The sequence below is a fragment of the Psittacula echo genome (assembly GCF_963264785.1).
Source record: "Psittacula echo genome assembly, chromosome: Z".
Lineage (NCBI taxonomy): Eukaryota > Metazoa > Chordata > Aves > Psittaciformes > Psittacidae > Psittacula > Psittacula echo.
This window is the reverse complement of record NC_137742.1, coordinates 14,449,550-14,468,781: the sequence shown is the minus strand read 5'-3', so window position 1 is coordinate 14,468,781 and position 19,232 is coordinate 14,449,550.

Genomic DNA, 19,232 nt, shown 5'->3' with positions numbered 1-19,232 from the left:
TTCCTGACTCTTCTCAGTTCAGAGGCTGACCTAATGTAGCTTCTCATGCAATCTTGTGATAGAGGTAAGAGAGTGAAAATGTATCTTTTCCATTCCAACTGATTTATAAGAAATATGTACATTTTTGCTTGCAGTGATGTGTGATTCACTTGATACCTTCATATTTCATCAGAGAGATCTAAATATGTTCACTTTGTACATATCATTCTAGTTAAGCTTACCATTGTTTAATCCCTATTGCTTTTCTTGGTTGCAATATTATGAAGGGTTTTGCTAATAAGTACTTCAGAAATTAAGGTTCTGATCTCTCGTATCCCTACTATTGTGACTATATATTAATAATACTTTTGAAACATCAAGTCCCCCAAAATTTCATTCATTCATTCAGCATGCCTGTTGTGTCCATTTTACTTATCCTCCAGGCTACAAATGAAATCTGTGGATTCATATTAACTCCACTTCTGCTGCAGTCATTCCATGACTATTTCTTACTGTCCATCTCGCAGTTCTTCCTTTAAGCTAAGCCTCATAAATACGCCCTTCCTAAATTTTAGGAAACAAAACACTTAGCTATGTAGGAACACTGACCATATTAGTTTATTTAAGCTTCTTGTATTTTTGTAGCATACTTTTTTTTTTTTTTTTTTTTTTTTTTAACCTATATAACAATTCCCCCAGTCCCAGTATGGATATTTGTATCCATCTCTTATTTTCGCTCCTTCAGCTGCAGTCATCTTGTCCTCTTCTCAGCAATTCTTGCACTTCTGAGAAAGGAGATGTCACCTAGTGACAGTGTTTTGTCACCGAGGAAACTAAATCTTTGCATCTCACTTTAAGGACTTCTGTTTGTCTTCTGCCATTCCATATTGCTTCATAATATTATACATAGTACGAATATTACAAAACAGCTGGGAGTGGATGAAGATTATATTGTATTGCAAAGAGAAACTCAATGCTTGGACACATAGAAAGATCACATTTTTTATTAAAAAAACCCTGATATTTCATTCATTGGATATCCGCTACTAGCACTGATATAATATCTAATGCTAATGTCTTGTCTAATGGAGCTCTGATATTTCCTTTGTCTTCTTTGTTGTTTTTTTAATAAGGAATGTAATTTTACTGTAGTTATTTTATTATATTTTTAAGAAGATTACTGTAAAGAAATTTTAAAGTTTTGCTCTTTGAAAGGATTAATTTTTTTCCACCATCTCTTTCTGAGAAATGGATTTCTTCAGGTCCACCTTCTGAAAAGAGAGATGGCATTTTTATTTTTAAAGACAACAAAATCTTATTCAAGGAAGTGTATTTTTTCAAAAATAAGGTAAGATCAGGGTCCCTTACTTCTGTTAATCACTTATCTAGGGAAACACCCAGAACTAAGGGAGAAGTAACGCCACTTGCAACACATCACCTTTATCACCTCTATAACTTAAACCTACATAACGCTTTCTTGTAGAGTCGTTGCTTACTGGTTTTGTTGCAGGTCAGTCCCCTTCCTTCCTACCCTCCCACACTGGGAAATATTGTACACAATCATAACAAAACAATGCTCTCCATTCTTACAGCAGTTAACTAGGGAGGTAGTTAAGAATAATGCATGTGAGAAGCACTTTTAGTTAGGGGCTGGGAAAGTGTCCTGGTTTAGCAGTAGCAGTCATATTTTCTCCTTCTTAGTAGCTGTTGCAGCACTGTGTTTTTGACTTTCGGCCTGGAAACAGAGCTGATAACACTGATGTTTGGTCTGACCAAGGACTTTGAGAGTCTCATGCTGTGCCAGGGAGGACAGGAAGCAGGAAGGAAGCAGAGACAGGACACCTGACCCAAACTAGCCAAAGAGGTATTCCATATCACAGCACATCATGCCCAGGAGGTAATTGGGAGTTGCCCGGAAGGGCTAGAGCACTGCTGAGTGGGGGCGAGGTATCGGTCGGTGAGGTGTTGTATTCTCTTCCCTTGTTATTTCCTTTATCATTATTATTATTGGTGGTAGCAGTAGTGATTTCTGTTATACCTTAGTTACTAAACTGTTCTTATCTCAACCTGTGGGAGTTGTATTCTTTCGATTCTCCTCCCGTCCCTCCAGGAGTGGGGGAAAGAAAGGGTTGGGGGGGAAGTAGACTGTGTGGTTCTAATTTACGGCCTGGACTTAAACCACGACAGAAAGGCAAAAATTGTTCCTGAATAAGAAAAATAATAATCGTGGTTATCTTCATATATATTTGGGTTTGCCTCTCTGAACTTAGTAAATCAGTTTTCAATCTGGAAGTTTAGGTGTATTCCCTGATTACCCAACTTTCCCACTGGTAATACACTTGTGTCAAAAAAATCAAAGGACCTAATGAACTTCAGGTAAGTATGCATACTTTTTGCTGTAGGGGCAGAGACACCAGTTGATTTAGTCTGAGCAGCTGTACAAGTTAGTAGGCAATCTGTATGAGAAAACTCAAACAGACGCTTTATGACTAGTTGCTGAAGAATTATATGTTTACCTTACTAGCATTTGTACTTAATAAGTAACTTGATTCACCTTATAGCACCAAATGCAACATAACATCTGGGAAATGCCGTGTTTTGAAATGAAGCAGTAAAAAGATAGAGGACTTCTGGGTTTGTTTACAAGACAAATCTTACTGTTAAGATATGCAGTCAAATGAAAGAAGACCCAAAATTAATCAGATACACATTTCTGTTACTGATATCCAGCATGCTTTCTTTATTCAAGCATATTAGCAATATTAGTATCATTTATTATTAAATTTCTTTTGATTTATTCTGGCCTATACTATCAGTACTGATAATTTGATAATACCCTATCAGTATTCTTCCGTTCATTATAATGGCATGATTACTGTGCCAAACTAAATCCTACTAATATGAACAATGGCAGACTGTTTTTCTAACCACTCTTCTGTGCATGCATATCACCTATTCTCCATTTCATTCCCCCTCAGATATTGTCTCAGTCATGTCTATTTCATCTTCATTCATAAAAAGGCAAATATTGGATATTTCATAAATAACAGAAAACTTATACCAGCAGTGAGGAATAGATTGCAAAAGTTAGATGCACATTATACTGACCTCTTTCTTCCAGATTCTAAAAAAAAGTCCATCTGGATCTTAATGGCATAATTTTGGTGGTCTACAGTTGGATTGATAACCAACTTCCGTGATAACAAACTTCTGTGCTTTACTTGCTTAGATTAATTTGCATATCTGTTTCCGTAGGATCTACTGTGGTATGTGAAACGTTATACTTATGGTGGGACCATCCGACACATTTCAGAGAGACAGACTGGTAAAGCTTGAAAGCCTTTGGGAGGTTTAATTTGATTATTTTATTCATGTTAGGCTAACTGTACTGTTTATCCTAAATTGTGATATTTATATGGATTAAGGTTAGTTATTTGCACCACATAAAGGAATGTGAGTTTACATTTGTGTTTGAGGTCTATACATGATAAGGAGACATTAATTGCTAGGATTATAGCAATAAACTGTAAGAATAAGATTGCCTTTATCCACCTCAGAGTTACCTCGAATACCTGACTTGCACATGTTGAGATGGTTTATAGCTGTCATAGTGAATCATCTTTTAACGCAGGAGAAAGAAAATGAAAATGGAAGCTAAGTAACAGTCACTTCCTGTTTTTAAAACATTTACATTTTAATTTTCTGTTTGCCACATACAGCACTTTGAAGCAGCATTTGTCACACAGAATCAATACATGCCTTTTATTTCATAGCTACTGAGAAGTTCCAAGCTAACTTTTTTTCTCCAAACATCAAAGCAAAATGTTTCAGTGGACCACAAAGTACCCTCTCTGCATGTGGGATATTTTGAAACAGTCATTTTGGGTTTTCCTTCTGTAATTCTTCTCATCCCCAGTTCTTACATGGTGTTATATGACCTTATTCTTTTCTCTGCCCTGTTTTTCCCCTCTCCTGCAACTACTACTGTATACAGTGTTTGCATGCATCATTCGTTGGTGTGTGACATGTTATTATGTCCCAGATGAGCAGGGTTTAGAACTTGAGCATGTTGTCCCAGACAGGAATCAGAAATCAGTTTATATACACTGGCTTATATGCAAGCCAGTGTATATAATTGTGTTTTCAGAACAGTTTATCAGAGCCTGTGGTTTGCACTGGAAATGCGATAAATGTATACTGGTATGATGAAATAGGGTTACATATGAGAACAGTGCCTGTCAAGCTTCTAGACCCTGGACCTTCACCATTTACTTTGAAGATTCAAGATACACTTCTCTCATAAATTGTTATCCATTGCTATTCAGTTATATATATGCATAGAGCATTCAATGCATGGGTACACATAGATTCAGTCTCACGAGAGCTAATGCTGAGGTTTTTCCAGATCTCCTTTTACGTCTGCAAAATGTCTTGGGTGACATATTTAAGGAAGAAATTCTTTACTGAGAGGGTGGTGAGGCACTGGAATGGGTTGCCCAGGGAGGTTGTGAATGCTCCATCCTTGGAGGTGTTCAAGGCCAGGTTGGATGAGGCCTTGGGTGATATGGTTTAGTGTGGGGTGTCCCTGCCCATGCCAGAGGGGTTAGAACTAGATGATCTTAAGGTCCTTTCCAACCTTAACTATTTTATGATTCTATGATTTAAGCCAGTTTGTAAAAAAATGGCTGACAGAATCATTACTTTAGTAAATTTTTACAGTATCAGAAGGCCAATAATCTTTCCTTGTTCAGAAGTCACACTGTAAAAAGGCAATCTACAGTTCTATAGTATACTGTAAGTTGTTTGAGAGCTTATAAAAATGCTTACAAAATATCGACTTAGTATCAATTTTTTTAGAAAATAGCTTACTAAGAGAACAGAGGAAACTTCTTTGCATTCTCTGTTGGTTTACATGAATAGGTGTTTTCCTATGAATGACTCATTTTTCTGTATTTGGAACTAGTTCACCAATATTACGTATGAATGAAGGTATCTGTTAGGTAATCACCCTCTTTCTCATTTATTGTCACATTTATATATTTTTCATCATTCTCTGTGTGTTATATACAACATTTCATTTCTCTCTCCCTTTCCTCTTCTGTAGTAAGGCACTATGCTTAATTTCAGACAAGATATTACTAAAAAAATTATTTCATTATGCTCCTACAGAAATCCTATTAAAGATACATGGAGTTAGGTTTTAGACCAAGATTTCCAGACATTGATAACCTTCTATTCAGTAATGCTGTAGTGCAGACGATTGTGGTTTGAGCCCAGCCAGTAACTCAGAGCCACACACCCATTCACTCAGCCCCCACCCTCTTATCCCCTCCTTCCAGATGGGGTGCAGAGGAGAATCGGAGAAATGTAAACCCCACGGACTGAGATAAGAACAATCCAGAAATTAAAGTATAATATAAAAATACTACTACTAATAACAATAATAATGATAAGGGAAATAATATGAAAATATATAAAACTAAAAAGTGAAAGGTCGGAAAACAATAAACTCAAGTGATGCACAATACAATTGCTCACCACTCACCGGCCGATACCTAGCCCAACCTGAGCAGCGATCTGGGCTTCCGGGGTGACTCCCCCCAGTTTATATACTGGGCATGACGTGCTGTGGTATGGAATACCCTTTCGGCTAGTTTGGGTCATGTGTCCTGTCTCTGCTTCCTCCCAGCTTTCCATGCCCCTCTTCACTGGTGGAGCCTGAGAGACTGAAAAGTCCTTGATCACAGTAAGCATTACTTAGCAACAGCTAAAACATTTGTGTGTTATCAGCATTGTTGTCATACTAAAGCCAAAACAGAGCCCTGCACCAGCTACTAGGAAGGAGCAAAATAACTGTTACAACCGAATCCGGGACAACCGTCTACAGTTTTAGTTGATATGGCATTTGTTGACACTTGTGCTATCACAGCAGGAGCTGGCAGTTCAGTGAAGGAAGGTAAGTAGTTTTGCCAGTTAAGCTGGCCACAAAGAAAGCATGAATGAGTATCTAAGAAAAGAACTAATCCTTGTTTGGAATACTGTTCTCAGGAAGAAACTTGAGTTTCTCACTAAGGTCCTAAGTACACTATATTGAGGGGAATTAAATGGGCTGGAGAAAGCTAGATGGGGAGAAGAGGCCAGCACATACTTTTTTTCTGTAGCTTTGCTCATGATCCGTAAGACTGCTTGTTTGACAGCATTTTTGACTTACTTGTCTCAAGACATACAGAAGGTTACAACCAGCATTTCCAGACAGGCACCCAACCACAAAAAATAAGCAGAGATGAGAAGATTAGAGTTGCCCAGGTTGAAAAGGATTCTTTTTATATAGTAATGAAAAGACACCTGCATCTCAAAGGGGTTTGACATGAATTCAGTGGAGAAATCCTATGCTTTTGAGTGGAAGAGCTGGGACAGTAAGTTGAAGTATACAATATTATCCCATTGCCATCCAATAGACCTAGAGCTTTTTTTTTTTTTTTTTCCCTGTGAATCATAGAATCATAGAATAGTTAGGGTTGGAAAGGACCTTAAGATCGTCTAGTTCTAACCCCTCTGGCATGGGCAGGGACACCTCACACTAAACCATATCACCCAAGGCCTCATCCAACCTGGCCTTGAACACCGCCAGGGATGGAGCATTCAAAACATCCCTGGGCAACCCATTCCAGTGCCTCACCACCCTAACAGTAAAGAATTTCTTCCTTATATCCACAGTATCACAGTATCACACAGTATCACAGTATGTTAGAGGTTGGAAGGGACCTCAAAAGATCATCTAGTCCAATCCCCCTGCCAGAGCAGGAACACCTAGATAAGGTTACATAGGAATGTGTCCAGGCGGGTTTTGAATGTCTCAAGAGAAGGAGACTCCACAACCTCCCTGGGCAGCCTGTTCCAGTGTTCCGTCACCCTCACTGAGAAGAAGTTTCTTCTCAAGTTTAAGTGGAACCTCTTGTGTTCCAGTTTATACCCATTACCCCTTGTCCTATCATTGTTTGCCATTGAGAAGAGCCTGGCTCCATCCTCATGACACTCCCCCTTTATATATTTATATACACTAATAAGGTCCCCCCGAAGTCTCCTCTTCTCCAAACTATAGAGACTCAGCTCCCTCAGCCTTTCCTCATAAGGGAGATGCTCCACTCCCTTAATCATCTTAGTTGCCCTGCGCTGGACTCTCTCCAGCAGGTCCCTGTCCTTCTTGAACTGAGGGGCCCAGAACTGGACACAATATTCCAGATGCGGTCTCACCAGGGCAGAGTAGAGGGGAAGGAGAACCTCTCTCGACCTACTGACCACCCCCCTTCTAATACACCCTAGGATGCCATTGGCCTTCTTGGCCACAAGGGCACAGTGTTGGCTCATGGTCATCCTGCCATCCACTAGGACCCCCAGGTCCCTCTCCCCTACACTACTCTCTAACAGGTCGTCCCCCAACCTATATTGGGACCTGGGGTTGTTCCTGCCCAGATGCAGGACTCTACACTTTCCCTTGTTATATTTCATCAAGTTTCTCCCTGCCCAACTCTCCAGCCTGTCCAGGTCCAATCTAAACTTCCTTTGTTTAAGTTTTAACCCGTTACCCCTTGTCCTGTCACCACAGTCCGTAATGAATAGTCCCTCCCCAGCATCCTTGTAGGCCCCCTTCAGATACTGGAAGGCTGCTATGAGGTCTCCACGAAGCCTTCTGTTCTCCAGGCTGAATCAGCCCCAGCTTTCTCTGCCTATCTTCATAACGGAAGTGCCAGTCCCCTCATCATCCTCGTGGCCCTCCTCTGGACTTGTTCCAACAGTTCCATGTCTTTTTTATGTTGAGGACACCAGAACTGTACACAATACTCCCAGTGAGATCTCACAAGAGCAGAGTAGAGCTTGCCTAGGATTTTACCAAATCCTTGTACAGAAAGCAAAAAATAAGCTTTAAGGACTGTATGACTTTAATAAGCTGGGAAACATTACAGAAGATATCTTCTATTGACAAGGATTCCAGCAGGATACAAAAAGAATTATGCATTACATGACTTTCACATAGCACCAAGAAATTAATTACATGATTTTCATGTGGCAGCAAGAAATGAAAACACCTTTGTGTTTGCCAAGATGGTGAGATTACTATGAAAGAAATATGCTGCTGGAAGTTACTGGACAGCCATTATGATAAAACCAGATAAGCTAAGAATTATTATAGGCCAGAGTGAGGCCCTTAAATATGAGCATTACATCATGAAAATTGCTCAGGGTGAGATTTTCAGCTATGCATGCAAGCAAAAAGTTTTGGCAGTGTCAGTTTCGATTTATGTGACTTTCATTCAGTATTGCCTGAGTAGCAAGGCACACTGACCTGGGTCTTTCAGGGTGAAAATGAATATCAGTGAGTTCTCGATATATGATGAACTTGATGACAGTGGTGGGCTGTGTAATGCTCTCCTAAGTATAAAATAGTTGAACTTGTCAATGAAGAAGAGTAAATGCCAGACAGGACTGAATTAGTTTAATTTCAGACATGCTCAGTAACAAAGGCACAGGAGAAAGGTGAGGTGTATTGTACACATGGAAAATGAGAGATTATAAAATCTTCACAGTACCTGTTAACTTACTCCAGTTAGGTTAACCTTTATTTGCTGAAACTAAATGTTTCTCTCAAAATTCTTTGGATTGACTTTACAGAGTGGGATGAATTACTCATACTCGCTTTTTCTTGCAACAGTTGTTTGAATAGGACATCCTTCCCTTTTGTCCTGTTTGTACTTCAGGAAACTTCAGTAGGCTTCAGTCGACTTCAGTCAACTTAAGTTTCCTACTTATTTTTAAACGGTTTATTAGGAAATGCTAATGTTCTTGAAGAAGGTTATTCTTTGCCTAATGCTGTGACATTGTGACAGCAGGACGGGGAAGCATGTCTGTGTTTCTAATGTATCAAGTGCTTCTGTGTTTCTAATGTATCAAGTGCATTCTGCAGATTTTCATGGTTAAAGTGTTCAGAAAAACAGCACAGTTCACAAGAAGCAGACACAGACATAGCACCTGGTTTATACAGATGGGGCATCAACTGCAGCTTTTTATTTCATACAGCCATGATGTGTCACAGTACCCATTTATACATACCACACACTGCTCTGTAATTTTGGAAATTAAATGTTGATATATTTAAAACCCTTAAGTATGTTAACGTTCATTTAAATAAGTGGCCTATCACATCCACATCAGCCCTTCACACAGGCAACATTTTAATATGCTATTCTCTGGAGAGTTTGCAATGAATTGTAATGAAATTTCTGCTTCCAGACACTGCTGCCACATGCACACAACGAAATGACATACTGTTGATCACCACTGACCAGCCCTTATATTTACAGGACATTTGTGGTAGGAGAGGAAGGCAGTTTCATCACCAGAGTGAATAATAAAAGAAACAAAATGTAATCTTGATAGATAATCCTGTTAAGAGGGAAATTGGAAAGTATTTAAACATCCTAATTGATAAGAGGGAAATTGGAAAGTATTTAAACAGCCTACTTGATACTAATAGGCTATTCTATAGGGTTAGATTTAAGATTAATACTCAGTATTCATAGACAAAGCTTCCTCTGTACAATTGTAAGGTTCTCTGGAGTCTTAGGTGACTTGGATTTTTGCAGTTGATATCTGTTTGGTTTTTTTTTTTTTTTTTTTCTCTCTCTCTAATTATCAAAGAAAAATCACATATGCATTTAGTAAAAGAATAGATTTTTTTTTTAAAGAAATGTCACCTTCTTCTATTTGTTATTTCATTTCAAATACAAATTTGATTTTCTTTTAAAATTTGACCTGTTTAATAATTTTCTTTACAGTCAAGACACTGGAAATTGTTTCTTTCTACCAGTTGTAATGAAGGCAAAGTGCCTTTCTTAGTGAACCAAAGCTAGGTTCTCTTTTACGCATGAGCAGAGGGAAAAATGGCTTGGGAGTCCTCCCTGCCTTGGGCGGCTCATGCAAATGCCAAGTAGAATTGCAGCCTTTATGTAGATGGGGCTGGAAAGGGCTACTTTTCATTCCTGCTTTTTCCAGAGGAATGATACTGATCTTCACCACACTGTAAACTATGTTTAACAGATTAACTCTCAATCTTATTTTTAGACTATCTCAATATTTGATCTATGCTAACAAAGAACTGACATTGGATTTAAGTACAATTCTTCATTCCTTACTAGCATAATAGAGATTTCATGATTCATGATGTCTGAACTGGAGAATATGGACTTTAGATGGTTGAATGCACCTGTCAGACATGTAATTAGACTATATAGTTAAAGATAAAATACTTTAGTAGGAATAGGAAAAATCTGTTAGTTGTTTTTATGAGTCCTAAAAACGAAAGTAATTTTCATATTTTAACTCATTTCTTCTAAATATATCAGTGCAAAATTGAGAACTAGAGATTCAGGAGAATAAGAAGACCTGAAGAATGACACTATTAGTAGTAAGTACCACATTTTTTTACAGAAATCTGATTAATTGAACTTTGAAATGTACGCTTGAGATTAGGGTCTGATTTTCAGAACAACACTCATTCAATTTGCGCATTTGAATTTTTGGAGAAGAATACAAATATCTATGCAATAATTTCTTGACTATTGACACAACACCGCAGGATCTGATTCAGCAGAAACCAGTGTACATATTCAACTTCACATACTTTAATTTATTTATGATAGATTGTATTTATTTTTACTTTGCTGGATTAAGGTCTGTGTTACAAACTGAGCAGTCGGAAGGGAGAGTCCTCGGAGAGTCAGGTTGTTAGACAGGAGAGAAAGAGACTCCTGCAGCAAGAAAGTGATGAATTAAGTGAGAGGTCTGGAAGAAAAGAAGGAGGTTACTTTGAGTTTAGAGCAGGTACGATTGATGTCATGTCAATATTCTCCTTGCATAGCTATAGGCATTATGAGTGGAAAATATTAAGATACTGAAAATCAGAAAAAGCCTGGAAGAAGAGATCACAACATTAAGTGGATCTACTTTATATAAAAAAAGACTGTATAGATGACAAGTTAATGAAAGAGTAATTTAATTATAGACATTACAGCTCTTGTCTTTTAGTCATAAGTGAAGCATTCCCTCCTCCTCTTCTTCTTTTCTTCTACTCTGTGCTTCTTCCTGCATTGCTGCTTCTTCTTCTTCTTAATGAATATAAAAATTATTTTCTAATCTGTGATTGCTCTGATTTTATGGTATAATGTGCTCTGCATACCATCTTGTTAATACATTTACTGAAGCTTCATGTGCATTTTTATTGTAAACAGAAAGACTAAAAAATATGGATTGACATATGTATAGGCATACTGGAGGGAAATACGACATTCAGAAAGTAATAAGCTCTGAAGGTTCCAGACGGAAAGAATGCTGTCAGCCTGCCTGAGGGAAATCAGCTGTGGGACCTGAAACTAAAGAACCACTATAGCCTTCCACTTCGAAACAGGAGATGCAATACAGAGTCATTTCATGAGATGAAGTGTTACGTTTCCTGCAGACTTGAAACAAAGAGGTATACCTGGGAGAAGAGAGGAACAATAACTGAAACTATAGGGCTTCAAAGAGCACCACAGTCTCCATGATTGCAGCTACCCTGCACTTTCACAGGCCTTGTAGAGACAGTCTTTTACATTCCTGAGAAACATAAAGGGCAGCAAAGAGATGTTTTCACCAATTCTAATATCTTACCATGACTCATTTCAACTGCAAGGTGTGAAACTAAGAACAATACAGCTTTTCTGAGGAGCTGGGTTTGTGTGGAAGCAGCAGTATCTTCTCTCCTAAAAGATAGTAGCCTTTTGCAAGCCAGAATAGAAGGGGCTCTTTTTCTATCACACTGGGGAAACAGATGTAAGATTTAAGCTGTATTTTGAAAGAGAGGGGGAAAGTCCCTCCACATGGGAAGTGAGATTTTTCCTAAGCACTTGAGGAATAGGAGAGCAGTTTCTAAATTTCAAAGGAAACAAAAAAAGCTCTGAAAAGCGGAGTGAGCAAACTTTCAGTAATACTGAAAAATTAATACAAATGTTACCTTGACCTGCAGTACAAAATAAATTGATTCAGCTGCTTCTGCCGTGTCTTATTAATTTCTGAGTTGAGATCTGAAGAGAGTGTCTTTTTGGTTTTTCTCACTTCTATAGCATAGAGATATGAGAATCAAAACAAAGCAGCAGGTATAACATAAATAAAACCAGCATGGTTAAAGAGATATGTCAACTTTTCATTGCATTGTGAAATGATTCATTCCCAACACTTGACTTAGTATGACAAGCTCATCAGCAATGAATACAGAAGCTGTTATGTCTGCTATCTTTACCAGCTTGTTTCAGTACTAGGAGTGGAGATGTTTGGTGAATCAGAAACCTGACACAGATGATGAACACAGATGGAAAGAATAGAAGTGAACTTAAGTACTGATGATTATTTACTGAAAACAGCACTCTGAATCATTTGTGATGATGATCTTGTACTAAATGAAGACAATTCTGTGATCAGGAAGTCCCACCAGATGTTCACAGGTGGGAATACAGACCCTATGAGCAATTTCTAATCATACATACCCTTGGCATGCTGAACTTCAGAGCAAACTAAATACTGTCAAACTTGGCTGGAGACAATAGTTTATTGTAACATTTTTCTATTAGTGTTGTCTCTTTCATCATAGCTAGAGTGAGGTCATTTTATGAAAATGAAAGTGTTATGGCATCTCTAGAATCTTCTGCAGAGTGTTTGACAAGGCAATTACAAAAACAATGTAGAAAGAAATATATATATTCCTTTCTTCCATAGTGATGAGGGAAAATAATCTGGAACTGGCTAGTGGAAACTTTTCATTTTGGTCTGACTGGCCATATCAGACCAAACCCTCAGTTAGTGTAAATTGGCTTGGTTCCACTGAAATCAATGACACTGCAGAAGCCTTGGCTACCGTATATAGATACTACCAAAGAATCTGGCAATGTTCTTGGTTGTTTGAAGTTGTTTGCTTCAGGTGACTGATCTACAACATTCCCCTACAATTCCCCCCCTGGGGGAAAACAGTGAGTCTACACATTCCATCCAGGTCCTGAAGGCACAGGCAGTGAGAGATCAGGACTGGGAGTCAGTACCTGTTCAAGTGATTGTTTGAATCATTTACAGAGAGTTCCACAGTGTTTATTGCTTAAGCTGCTCTTTGGAATTTCTCAGATCTTTTATCAGTCTCAACTTCAGATAATTAAGCTCTAAGGAGTGGTTCAAGCTTACCACCTTTTATTTATATATTTCAATAGCTTTATTGTTTGTTTGTTTTTTAAGATCCATTAATATATATATAATCTATAATAAGTGTTCATCGATGTACTTAATAGGATTATTTTTTAAATGTTATTGTATTCTGAGTTTGCTAAATCATTCTGTAACTTGAGTAGATATAAAACTGCTAATTTTAAATAACAAAGAAAATTTAGCACTTATGATAGAGTACTAAGACATTCTCATAAAAGATTACAAGCTGATACCGATGCTTTAAATCTTGCTAAAATGTAGTAAGTCTGCTTATTACCTCTGAAGAACCTCTGCCTCTATAAAAATGCCCATAGCATGGGGAACAAACAAGAGGAATTAGAGATGTGTGCACATCTACGGGGGTACGATGTAATAGGTATCACAGAAACATGGTGGGATGGCTCCTATGACTGGAGTGTTGGAATGGAAGGTTATAGGCTTTTAGAAAAGAAAGACAGGCCTAGCAGACGGGGAGGGGGAATTGCTATTTATGTCAGTGATAGGCTGAAGAGTATGAAACTCTGTGTGGGGACAGGTGAGCAGTCAATAGAGAGTTTGTGTGTCAGGGTTAAAGGGAGAACAGCGATGGGAGACATTACTGTGGGGATCTGTTACAGTCCGTCTGATCAAGTGGACTCTGTGGAAGAAGCTCTCTATAGACAAATAGGAACAGCCTCACGCTTGCAGGTACTTGTCCTCATGGGGGACTTCAATCACCCTGATATCTGTTGGAGGGACAGTACGGCCCGGCACAAGCAATCCAGAAGGTTCCTCAACTAGGTGGAAGACAACTTCCTCCTGCAAGTAGCAGAAAAGCCAATAAGGAGAGGTGCCATGTTTGACCCTGTGCTCACCAACAGGGAAGGGCTGGTTGGAAATGTGACGCTCCAGGGCAGCCTTGGTTGCAGCGACCACGACATGGTCGAATTCGAGATCCTCAGGACAGTGAGAAGAGAAAGCAGCAAGCTCACTGCCCTGGACTTCAAGAGAGCAGACTTTGGCCTCTTCAGGAACCTGCTTAGGAAGGTTCCGTGGGATATAGCCCTAGAGGGCAGGGGAGCCCAAAACTGTTGATTAATATTCAAGGATCACCTGCTCCAAGCTCAGGAGTGCTGCGCCCCAACTAGAAGGAAGTGCAGCAGGAGGGCCAGGAGACCTCCTTGGATGGATAAGGAGCTGCAGAGGAAATTTAGAGGGATAAAAGAGGCTTATAAAAGATGAAAGCAAGGAGAGGCGGCCTGGAAAGAACACAGGGAAATTGTCCGGGAAGCTAGGGACCAGGTTAGGAAAGCTAAGGCACAGTTAGAATTAAACTCAGTTAGGGATGTGAAAGATAACAGGAAGGGATTCTATAGGTAAATTGTGAAAAAAAGACAGAGTAGGGACAACATAGGCCCCCTTCGGAAGATATCGGGAGAACTGGCTACCCTGGAGTTGGAGAAGGCTGAGGTTCTTAATGACTTCTTTGCCTCAGTCTTCACTGGCAAATGCTCTGACCACACCACCCAGGTCTTGGAAGGCAGACACAGGGACTGTGAGAATGAAGACCCTAGGCTCACTGTAGGAGAGGATCTGGTTTGAGATCATCTTAAAAACCTAAATGTACACAAGTCCATGGGACCTCACGAAATCCATCCATGGGTCCTGAAGGAGCTGGCGGATGAAGTTGCTAAGCCACTGGCCATCATATTTGACAAATCATGGCAGTCCGGTGAAGTTCCTGACAACTGGAAAAAGGGAAATATAACCCCCATTTTCAAGAAGGGGAAAAAGGATGACCCAGGGAACTACACACCAGTCAGTCTCACCTCTGTGCCTGGCAAAATCTTGGAGCAGATTCTCTTGGAAGGCATGCCAAGGCACATGAAAAACAAGGAGGTGGTTGGTGACAGCCAGCATGGCTTCACTAAGGGGAAATCCTGCCTGACCAATTTGGTGACCTTCTATGATGGGGCTACGAAACTGATGGACAGGGTAAAGCAGTTGATGTCATCTACCTGGACTTGTGCAAAGTGTTCGACACTGTCCCACATGACATCCTTGTCTCTAAACTCGAGAGACATCAATTTGATGGGTGGACCACTGGGTGAATAAAGAACTGGCTGGATGGCTGCACGCAACATGTTGTGGTTAATGGTTCGATGTCCAGCTAGAGACCGGTAAAGAGTGGTGTCCCTCAAGGTTCAGTGCTGGGACCGGTCTTGTTCAACATCTGTGTCGGTGACATGGACAGTGGGATTGAGTGCACCCTCAGCAAGTTTGCAGGTGACACCAAGCTGTGTGGTTCGGTTGATACGCCGGAGGGAAGGAATGCCATCCAGAGGGACCTTGACATGCTTGTGAGGTGGGCTGATGCCAACCTCCTGAAGTTTAACCACGCCAAGTGCAAGGTCCTACACCTGGGTCGGAGCAATCCCAGGCACAGCTACAGGTTGGGCAGAGAAGGGATTCAGAGCAGCCCTGCGGAGAAGGACTTGGGGGTGTTGGTCAATGAGAAACCGAACATGAGCCGGCTTCAGTGTGCACGTGCAGCCCAGAAAGCCAACCGTATCCTGGGCTGCATCAAAACGAGCGTGACCAGCAGGTTGAAGGAGGTGATCCTGCCCCTCTACTCTGCTCTCGTGAGACGTCATTTGGAGTATTGTGTACAGTTCTGGTGTCCTCAACATAAAAAGGACATGGAACTGTTGGAACAAGTCCAGAGGAGGGCCACAAGGATGATCAAGGGACTGGAGCACCTCCTGTATGAAGATAGGCTGAGAAAGTTGGGGCTGTTCAGCCTGGAGATGCGAAGGCTTCATGGAGACCTCATAGCAGCCTTCCAAGTATCTGAAGGGGGACTATAGGGATGCTGGGGAGGGTCTCTTCATTAGGAACTGCACTGATAGGACAAGCGGTAACAGGTTCAAACTTAAACAGAGGAAGTTTAGATTGGATATAAGGAAGAAGTTCTTTAGTGTGAGGGTGGTGAGGCACTGGAATGGGTTGCCCAGGGAAGTTGTGAATGCTCTGTCCCTGGTGGTGTTTCAGGCCAGGTTCAACAGAGCCTTGGGTGACATGGTTTAGTGTGGGGTGTCCCTGCCCATGGCAGGGGGGTTGGAACCTGATGATAAGGTCCTTTCCAACCCTAACTATTCTATGATTCTACAATTGTAAGTATAAAAACCAGGGAGATACAAGATATCCATAACTTTAGGTTCAATATTTTATTTTACTCTTCCCTTCTCTGCTGTCTCTCCATCACTAAACCATGTTACCGAGGGACTCATCTACATGGTTTTTGAACAATTCCAGGGGTGGTGATTCCAACAGTTCCTGGGAAACTTGTTCCAATGCCTAACTTATATGTGTAAATTGTTAAGAGCAGCAAGAGCGATTTGAGATGAGAACAGAAGTGAACAGTACATTTATAAAAGAACTAAAGATACTGATTTCTCTCTAAGACCAGTCAAAAAACTAAAAAAAAAAAGTGTTCTAAGCTGAAAGTTTCTGAGTCTTCTCTTGTACCTGTCCTGGGTTCAGCAGTAACAGCCATTTTTTTCTCCTTCTTAGTAGCTAGTGCAGCGCTGTGTTTTTTGACTTTTGGCCTGGGAACAGAGTTGATAACACCAGTGTTCGGTCTGATCAAGGACTTTGTGAGTCTCATGCTCTGCCAGGGAGGAGGGGAAGCCGGGAGGAAGCAGGGACAGGACACAAACTAGCCAAAGACGTATTCCATAACACAGCACATCATGCCTGGCATGTAACTGGGAGTTACCCGGAAGAGCTAGTTCACTGCTGGGTGGGGGGTGAGTTATCAGTTGACAGGTGGTGAGATGTTGTATTCTCTTCCTTGTTATTTCCTTTATCATTATTATTATTGGTGGTAGCAGCAGTGATTTGTGTTATACCTTAGTTACTGGACTGTTTTTATCTCAACCTGTGGGAGTTGTATTCTTTCGATTCTCCTCCCGTCCCTCCAGGAGTGGGGGGAAGAAAGGGTGGGGGGGAAAGTAGACTGCGTGGTTCTAATTTAAGGCCTGAGCTTAAACCACGACAGTACCAAGAGGAAATTCAGGGCACCTGTGTTTTTTCCTGAGGTTTATTTTTTAATAAAGAAACCTGTGGAAGGTTTTGCTTTTACAATGCTTCAATGTTGCTAAATAACTTGATAATTAGTTTAATATACTAGTCCAGTGTCCTAAGTTCAGCAGTAGCAGTCATTTTTCTCCTTCTTAGTAGCTGATGCAGTGCTTTGTTTCTGACTTTCAGCCTGGGAACAGCACTGGTAACACCAATGTTTTTAGTTGCTTCTCAGTTGTGTTTGTCCTCTGACCAGGGAGAGGGGACTTTGTGAGTCTCATGCTCTGTCAGGGAGGAAGGGAAGCCGGGAGAAAGCAGAAATAAGACACCTGACCCAACCTAGCCTAAGAGGTATTCCATACCACAGCACGTCATGCCCACTATATAAAGTGGGGGCAGTTACTCAGAAGGGTTAGATCGCTGCTCGGTCGGGTTTTGAGTTACCGGCTGGGCTTAAACCACATCCAGCCAACTGAACTCCCATCTCTGCCTTTGAGAACTACCTTTTGCATTCTTCTAAATAAGATTTCTTCCATTGATTTAATTTTTTTTTTTTTTTCCACTTTGGTAGTGTGTCTTTATAATAATTATTATAATGATTTTTATAATCTGATTAATCCAATCTCTGCCTTTTCTTGGTTGGCTTGCACTTGATGAAACAGAGCAACATACTTCTAGTTGCTGTGGTGAGTCACACACCAGCCTTATCATCTGAAGACTTGGGAGGGAAGAAAACCAGGGCTGCAAGTCAAACATAGAGAAGGTGGCAGGGAACCTAGCAGACTTGCCAGGATCAAAGTGGTTTACGCAATCTGGGTGACGGGGGTCTTTTCAGTCAGAGAAGGAAGAATACTTCAGTGAGAGAAGGTCCTTTACTGAGGAAGAGGTGCCATTTTAACAGTGAGTGTTGGGTAGTTCCCATCACATTAGATAGCCAAAAGGAGTGCCTGGGTAGGGAAAGGGTAGAAATTGGTTAGTACCTAGAGGATCTATGTACTGCAGCTTGAGGAGTGCTTCTTTGCCAGAATTTTCAAAGTAGTGTCTTAGACTGGTCTCTTCACTGTGTTAGAACCCAGAAGTGATATATCTCCAATTGTAGAGAGGTTTCTGCTTTGTTCAATCAAATTAGGGACCCCAGTGTCAGGAGAGTTAATCTAATGCATCATTATCTGGACTTTTGTAAGACTTGCATTGTATCTTAAAACATACAAAGATGAATATGGACTCAGAGTATCTACAAAAAACTATTTAGACACTCATAGTGTCTAAAATAACCTATTTAAATGTGCATAAGACCTTTGTTACTTTCCAGTGTACTAGAAAAGCAGAATTATTTCCATTACTAATGCTTGATCAATTGCACAAACATGTTATAGGAAGATAGGACACCCCAGGTTGACATTGATGTGGAGGTATAATGCAAATATACCCCTATTACGTGTGTTCAACATTGAAGAATTTTAATATAATATTGCTGTTTATGGTTATTAGACATCATGTTCATTATTTGTAATTCATCTGTGCATGACAAACAGAAACCCAGCAAGGAACGACTGAGCTCTCTTGTTCATCTCTCAGACTTATCTGCTTGCAAGCAGAAGGTAAAATCACTGTAATTTATCTTCCATTCTTTGCCTAGTGAGTTTTGTTTCCTGATACACATTCACAGCATAGCTACACTTTGAACTTTACATGCAAATTCATGCTGTTTGGTATTTAGGTTGCTTCTCAGCCTTATTAACTTGTGGAGTCCAGCACAAAACTCTGTTAATGCAATAGATGTTGTCAAGACATCTGAGTGCTAACTGTAATCTACCTCTAATTGTCAATTTTTGTTATTTAGCATCTCTAGAAGAAAAATTTCCATTCCTTCTCCATCCTTTCCTCTTCACTGTGGGATTTAAGCAAGC